The following is an 8,666-nucleotide window of genomic DNA, read 5'->3' as shown; positions in this document are numbered from 1 at the left end:
TGGAAAATGAAAATGTTCATCTAATGACAATACAGTTTGGTGATTATTATGAATGTATTTCATTTGTACGTTAACCTTATCCCTGGCCCTTAACTTGTCATTTTCATTAGGTATAATTATTTTATGAAAAACAATAACAAGGGAGGGATGTAGTGTATAGACATTTATAGTTGTGAATAAGTATGCTATGACCTTAACTCTGTCGTCTCGAGAAGCACGCGCGCGGGGTCGCGGGGCGGGAGGGAGCTGTCAGGCAGACCTACCGACCGCCGTAAGGGAAGACGCGTTGTTGCTTGCTGCGAGCCGATATCCGTGTTATCAGTGTTGCTTGGTGTTATTGGTTCGACTTACCAATTCAACATAACATACAATAGTGTACACTACAAAAGATATGGTAATTATACTCTTATGCAATTCATCGACGGTACGCCAACGCAATAGACGTCTACTTGCTTACAGGTCATAGAACTAACTAAGGGCTCGCGCCGCGCGCGTAAATGATGTGTCAAATATTATTATTTAGGCTTGTGTGCCCAAAAACAAAAAACGTCACGGGAATTAGGATTTTCGCTCGGACAAGCAGTTTTTTAATTCTAATTATTTACAGAATGGTTCTATTGAATAGATATTTTGCTATGCATAAGACTATCTTTTATACTCTTTAAAATGTTGAATGGAGTAAACCAAATCTTTACGACATAAAAATTACAACCAACTTTTAACATTAAGTCGGTGTGCGGACACGTAACGGTAATTAGAGAACAGAGGTTCATGAAATTAATTTAGACACAAATACTTCAAATAAAGGCCTATGATTTAATGCACAACTGGATAGGGTTGTGAAGTAACATATAAAAATACTTGCATGTTTCTAATTTGTCATTTTTAACGATTTAACAGCCCGGACACGCAAAAACTAGCTCATCTGAGAATGGCCGTAATACGTCGGGCTATGTCAGCGACTTTGGTTCGTTTACCGTGCCGTGTGGGGACGGCCGTAAAGAATACAATTCCCCACCGCCAACAGGAGGCGTGTCGTAAGAGGCGACAAAATCCTGTAGCACGAGATGGGCAGCAGCGTTTGCGTGCGAAATTTATAAAAAACTGCGCTCGCCAACCCGCCTGCCAAGCGTGGCGAGTATCGGCAATGATCCCCCCAATGAGGAACACAACAGCGACCAGGCCCCCAGTCTCCGGTAGCCCCGCAGTTACTGGCTACGGTAGCGGTCAGGGTAGCAGCGGGGCGGGGGGTGCTAAGAATCTCCGGAGGCGGACTGGCTACCCACACCAACGACGACTGGCCCTGGTAACGCATAATATACGCACATTGAGGACTGACGAAAGGATCACAGAGTTGGAAGACGAACTGAGTAGGTTGCGATGGAGTATAATGGGACTATCGGAAGTCCGACGAGAGGGCGAGGACACGATCATCCTAAAATCCGGCAACCTACTCTACTACCGGGAGGGCGAACAACTGTCCCAAGGTGGTGTCGGGTTTCTCGTCCACAAGTCCCTCATTAACAACATCATCACCATCGGAAGTGTGTCGAGCAGGGTTGCTTACCTGATACTCAGAGTATCCAAAAGATACTTGCTGAAGGTAATTCAGGTATACGCACCGACCTCTACACACCCAGATGAGGAAGTAGAGGCTATGTATGAGGACATAAGTAGGGCCATACATACTACTAAAACCTACTTCAATGTTGTTATGGGGGACTTCAACGCGAAGCTGGGCTCTACCGCTTCCGTAAAAATAAATGTCCTGAAGCAGTGGTTGGGTTAATACTGGGGAGTGTAAAACTATAAAAGTGCTTTATAAAAGCCTACTTGCAAAAATAAATGAGTTTTATGCCCGTTTTCACCATTAATCCCAAATTTTTAAGTGACCCCTATAAAAACAAAATTCCTGTTATGTATCACCATAGAGGTCACTTACAAATTAGGGATTGATGGTGAAAACGGGCATTAGTCCTTTTGATAGCTCGTCTCTCCCTAAAAATGCAATTTCCGAAAATTATAATATAGTTATGCAAAAATATTGTAACTTTTTGATTTTGAATAAAGCTATAATTTTACATACTACCATAAGTAATGTAATTTTTCACAAGGTAAAAGTACGTTATCCTTTTTACGAATTTATTTCAATACGAATAGTTCGAGGAAAAACTACGTAAACTACACTTACACGTTGAATGCACGACTAAATCTGAACGCCAATAAGTGGTTATCTGCAATAATACCAAATAGCATGTATTCCTTTACATGTCAACAATGCAATATTCATAATTACAACAACAAGTGTTAAAATATGTTTCGCGGAATAAGTACGCAACGCTCTTTTTTAAGTTTTTCTCAAAACCTATTAAGTGTATTTTAAATATAAATACATAGGCCCCTCACAGACATTTTTAGCTATCTTTTGATGTATAACACATATTTTTAATAATGGTAATAAATTTTTAGGACAGTTTTTTTACGCTCCTGAAAAGTTGGCATTTTTCACTTGCGTACTTATTCCAGGAAGGGTGCGTTTTATGAGTAAAACCCCCTAGCAATGTTTTCATCTGCTTGACATAGAGTGTCCCATTTTTTTTACCTTTGTTGTCAATAAAAATGAAATGCATTTCAATAATAAGTCTACATCATTGTAAAGCCAGTACCTACAGAATAATCACCTTTCGTTTCATTATTGCAACTGCTGTTTATCCAGGATCTACAACAGCTTGACCGCCACTAAAACCCGAACACTGAAGACCACCTTTTTCCAAAACAATCCACCTGTAGAAATCTAAAATTAAACCTACTCGTATCATTTTAGCAAATACCTCCTTGAATTCAACCAAACACACAATATTTATAAGGATGTATTTAACGATCCTTCCAAATATATGTTTTTGAAAGTAAAATCATAACCTCTTTAGCGTAGGCGGGTAAATGAGGTTAACGCGCTATGCTTAATGCATTTCTTACTTGTACAGTCCGACAAGAAGCTGTCGTTTGTAATATAGGCTCAATTAAACATGCAAAAAGTGATAATCTACTTACAACATTATGGTAGAGTTTACCAAAGATACAGCGGTTAGGAGGGGATGGATAATCACTTTGAATGTTTATATAAAGTGGTCCATAAAATACCTACATATTTCCAAAATAAAAAGAAGTTCAAAGTTTAACCACAAAAACACTAATGGCCCTGTGGAGTCTGTTCGCATTTAGCCTCAATCACCTATAGCCTCTCTGGCTCCTGAAGTACCTGTTATGTACGACAGAAGACAAAATCTAAACAACGGTAGAGCCACACACGCTTATGGCCCTATGTCCTGAAGAGCACTCCTCCTTGTTTAAATGGTAGGAGAATGTCTTAAATGGCATGATGTCATGATGATGACCAGCAGGCCTAGGATGCGCGCCGTGTCAAGCGTTTACGTCACAGGCGGTTGCGTCACAGCCACCTTCTGCCGTCCATTTGTTCTTTAGTTTTTCAGGAGAATTCTATTTGAATTATGAACTTTATGATATTTATGGCCTCTGAATTATGAACTTTATGTCATTCATCTATAGATGACCACCAAAAGCTGTTCGTGATGATGACCCAAAATCGCTTGTCTATACTCCAGCATCAGCGGCGTCTGGTACGGCACGGTGACTGGGTTACCGTGGCGGTTGTGTCACAGCCACTTTCTGCACTGTCACACAAATAATGGCCCAAATATATAGTAGAAGAATAAGACCATCGGCTTATGATTTTTTTGCCCCCCCCCCCCCCCATAACCTTAGGCGAANATTCGCTAATAAAGAGGAATCACAAGTTTGATCCTCAGACGATGACCTTTTGACCTCTGAAAAGAGATCACTAGGTGGACCGGCGATCTGGTGAAGGTCACCGGAAGAACCTGGATGCCGGCAGCGCAGGTCCGGTCGTTATAGAAATCCTTGGGGGAGGCCTTTGTCCAGCAGTGGACGTCATTTGGCTGAAACTAACGAACGAATGTTGATGATGATGACCTAATAATCGCTGGTCTATATCATCAGCGGCGTCTGGTACGGCACGGTGACTGGGTTACCGTGGCGGTTGCGTCACAGCCGGTTTCTGCTGTCTGTCCGTTTTTTGGAGGCTTTAGATAAGATTTCCAGGAGAGTTCAATTTAGAGAGCCGGTATTATTTATGGTCTCTCTGAATTATGAACTTGTGACCTCAAGTGCGACCCTATGATAGACGACCACCGACAACTGTTCGTGATGATGACCCAATAATCGCTGGTCTATACTCCAGCATCAGCGGCGTCTGGTACGGCACGGTGCGGTGACTGGGTTACCGTGGCGGTTGCGTCACAGCCACTTTCTGCGCTGTCGCTCGCCTACTTACCCACTCACCGAAACCTGCGCGCGCGGTGTATTGGCCGTTGCGGGTGTTGTTGGCAAATATAACGAGGTTTGATTTGATTTGATTTTCGCATGTAATATGGCTGACCCGACCCTCGAATGTAAACTCAAGCCTGGGTAATTTATCATCATCTGTCATAAAATCAAATGCTTGAATTTGAATTGAATTTTGGTTTAGGTTAGGTTTAGGTTAAGGAGCCTTCACATTAAGCTGTCGTATGGACTAACAATGTCTGATGTTTAGTATCCTGAAATCAAAGGTGTTATATGGCCCATAATATTTCGTGTAGACGATATACACATAAAATTGCTTTAATTCAACAACCAATTTATTTAGTAAAAAAGTTATATTATTGGTCAGAATTATTTTCAACATTAAAGAGAAATCCTCCAGAAGGCTAGTGTGCTTATGTATTCCATTTCTATTCCTTTTAGCCTAATTTCAAAGAAAACAAACATTAAAACTACTATTACTAGCCAATTCACAGCGACCGCGCTTCGCTGCGCTGGCGCATTGCATCACATCACAGCTAGTCGGCCGCTCACCGCACCCCCCACCCCAGGAGGGGGGATGTTTACTAGCCGATGGAAACAGCTATGTTTAGGATCTTAAACTTGTTGGATGACATTTGATTCGTCTATTTTTGTGACAGCTAATCCTTTGAAGATTGCGAAAGATTGCTTCTTTCTAAGTTACGAAGATAAGATCGTGTAAATATTATGTGACAACCATTCCTACTGGTGGTTCACGTGTAGGTATATGTAAGTGTGAAGAGCATAATGCGAGATTTAAAGAGTTGTTATAAGCGTCAAATGCAGCAGCAGGGCAACTACATAGCACGAAGATAGAGCTGTCAATGCGTCTGATGGGGCAGAAACGTTCTGGAATGGATGTAAGTCGGGTAAATATCACAGCATAAGGTGACAATTAAAGGTAGACAGATGACCTCCCTGGATGCGGGCCGCTTCCAAACAGGTGATATGGAAAATCATTGTCTCGCCCAATGATTTCAATATTTATATTAGCTACTAGCTGACCCGGCGAACTTCGTACCGCCTTAGCGTAGAGATTTTCTTAATATTTTTTTCCGTAAGAACCATCCTTGGACTTCCACAAACATTAAAAAAAAAGAATTATCGAAATCGGTTCAGCCGTTCACACGTGATGCCGTGACAACGCGAAACGGGTTTCATTTTTATATATATAGATAGATAAGGAAGCGGCTTTGTTTAGCTGAGGATAACTGGACGTCCTATTTCGTCCTATTACTATGATTCAATTGGACACGCTTAGCATGTCCTCCATAATATGGTTTTACACTGCATAAAATACCTAAAATAAAAATGTATTTAATTGCGGCTTACTTTACAATTAACTTCGTCAGAAGTTTTAAAATTTGCAATTCGATAAATTATTGTTTCTAACGAAAATTGGGTTTTTCAAGTTTACGCATATCGTGTTACGCTGCGTCGACAACTGCATCGTCATTAGGTGTTGTGAATTTAATTGTAACGCGTGTTGACAAAAAAGACAAGGTATTGGTGTGTTATTGGTTATTTTTCTTTTATACCTTCAAAGTACACTTAAAATAGGATCCCCACAAAAAAAGTGTTTTCCCTAAATGCCTTAAAACGTTATTTACTTCAGGACGTCCACAGTTGAACATGGCCATTCCCAAAAGTAAGTGGATGGTAATTAAAATTACTTAGCGCCAATTTTATTTTTAAATTGTCATTATCAAACTTTTACGATTGCTCCAAGCTGTTAAAGCGTGGTAAAGCTTTCGACACTTATCGTATACGGGACTATTCCCACCTCTCGTTCCCACCGCTGCAACTCCTGTGTAGCCAGGATCTAAAGCTTGACCGCCATAAAAACCCAACCAATGAAGGTCAAGTTTGTCGCGGGGGAAAGTTAAACTGTCATTGGACCCGCAACGAAATTAATCAGATGAATGGATGACAGGTGACAAACAAAGGTTTACTTAAAACCTTTAGGAAAAGATTATCCACCACGGACAATAAATATCAATTAAGGGGGCCTATCTTATGAATATTTATCGTATGTTTTATTCTGTTCAAAATTCACTAAACTTAAACAATAATAAACAATGGATCTCAACAAGCGCACAGTATCGGTCTTGTTTGTTCCGACTTCCGAGCACTATTGTGCAACGTTGCCCAACATATTGCGCGTCACGTGCTGAGCTTTTTGTTGCCTAGTAAAGCTTTTAGCGTTTAAGTAAGCTACAACAAACATTAGCGGTTTATAAGAAGAAAACGTTTTCTGTCTTCTTCTAACCAAACTTATAAAGTCACCTGAATCACGAAATTATCTTTCAGAAATTGCAGCTTTAGGAAGTGAATATGTGAATATGAATCTCAATCACGGGACTATTCCCACCTCTTTACCTGACCGCCAATAAAAACCCAACCAGTGAAGGTCAAGTTTGTCCCGGGGGAAAGTTAAACTGTCATTGGACCCGCAACGAAATTAATCAGAAGAACATAGGAGGGGTTCGAGGTTAAGGTTCGACTTCCCTCCATTGCAAAGCGAATCGCAATCAATCACACTCAATTAACTAAATTAGTAATTAACTATGCAAAGAATTCTCAATGAAAACACTACACGTAAACACGTGACTGTTATCTGTTTATCGAAACGTTTCTCGATTTTTGTCTTCAATCGATAAAGCACGACCGGCCGTGCCGGATCGACGATGGCGACCGATAGAAGTAGATATCGATATCGCGTGATGATACGATTGAGGATCACGTGTTACACGTTAATTCTAGGAAAAAACGTCACACGTTTTTAAATAAATAAATAGACTTGGACATTGCGCCATTTTGTCCCAAATTAACCAACGCTTATTGCTATGGGTACCTACTAGACCACGAATATAAATAATAATAATAATAAATAAATTTATTAACACACATTATACAATACAATACAACAGATTTAAAAGAAAGAGACGAATGCATGTTAATAGGGCGCCCGCTCAGTTTTAGTTGGGACACCTTAATAGGATATCCCGACATTGATTTTCAGCAGGACAACTATCAATATGTACCAACAGATTTATTCACAAAATGTTTAAGTGAGTGTCTGAGTGGGAATCGAACCCGCGACCTCTGACATAGGTAGTCCGGTAGGTACGTGAACCATTAGGACATCGTGACATAATGACCATTTTCAGCTTAAAATACTTATGAGATTTTATTTTTTCCTGGAAATGAAAAAAAAATGCAAAATAACACACTCTTGCATTTACTTAGTATTTACAACGTTTTATAATAACTGAATTAAATGTCCTTAAAAATGTGTAATCGTTCAGGATAATTATACTTACTCGTAGTAGTACATAAATTATCATTATCGACCAGGCTTCTACAAAAATGAAGGTATACCTGAGGCTGCATTTAATTTTGTAGTTTTCGAATTAACTACGTTGTTATTCATAATCAAAAATCAAAAATATTTATTCAGTTTAGACCACAAGTGGCACTTATAAACGTCAAACTCAAAATATAGTAAATAATAAAAAAGAAAAGGTAGCCCTTATGGGGCACTTTACATGTCTCCTTATCTTTTGGGCCAGAATTGTAATATTCTCACAAATAGTAGTAAATATTCGTTTTGTTAATTAATTATGCATTTCAGTAATTGGTTTATAATAACGCATTATGCCTGAATCAGCGCAAAACGTAAATAGAATCGTAATAAATTTAAATAATTAATTAACTATTGTTGACTTATCCGGGATCATCAAACAACGAATAGTTATAATCATTCTTCATACAATAAATCTGAATTTACTAACAAATCCTTTAGGCTTCATAGGCTTAAATAATAATTAATTAACAGATTTACCTAAATAATTAGCAATCAATTCATCAACTCCATCATTAAAAGGCACCTGTATTTATTTACTCGTAGACGCATTTTTGTTATTATAATTAGATGGAAAAATCTAATTTGACATTAAAATTTTAATAGCCAAATAATTTTATTGTAATTATCAATGCTATTACTTTAATTTTCATAACGTAGATAAATTACTCAAGCCTTATTACATGCGTAGTTAATAATAATTAACAATCATTTCCGACCGAAAACTCCGATTCATGTCTATAAATAAATTAAGTTCAAAAATAGAGAACGCGTAATCAATGCGCCGTTGAGGAAAAACAAACTTCAGAGCTGAAAAGTGCGAGAAAAAGTCGCGCACCATCCCCGCGAGCTTGGATCCTTCCGGCAACCTTGCGAGCGG

The sequence above is a fragment of the Ostrinia furnacalis genome, unplaced genomic scaffold (genome assembly GCF_004193835.3).
Source record: "Ostrinia furnacalis isolate ACB-3 unplaced genomic scaffold, ASM419383v2 OfSCF2596, whole genome shotgun sequence".
NCBI lineage: Eukaryota > Metazoa > Arthropoda > Insecta > Lepidoptera > Crambidae > Ostrinia > Ostrinia furnacalis.
This window is presented reverse-complemented; position numbering follows the sequence as displayed.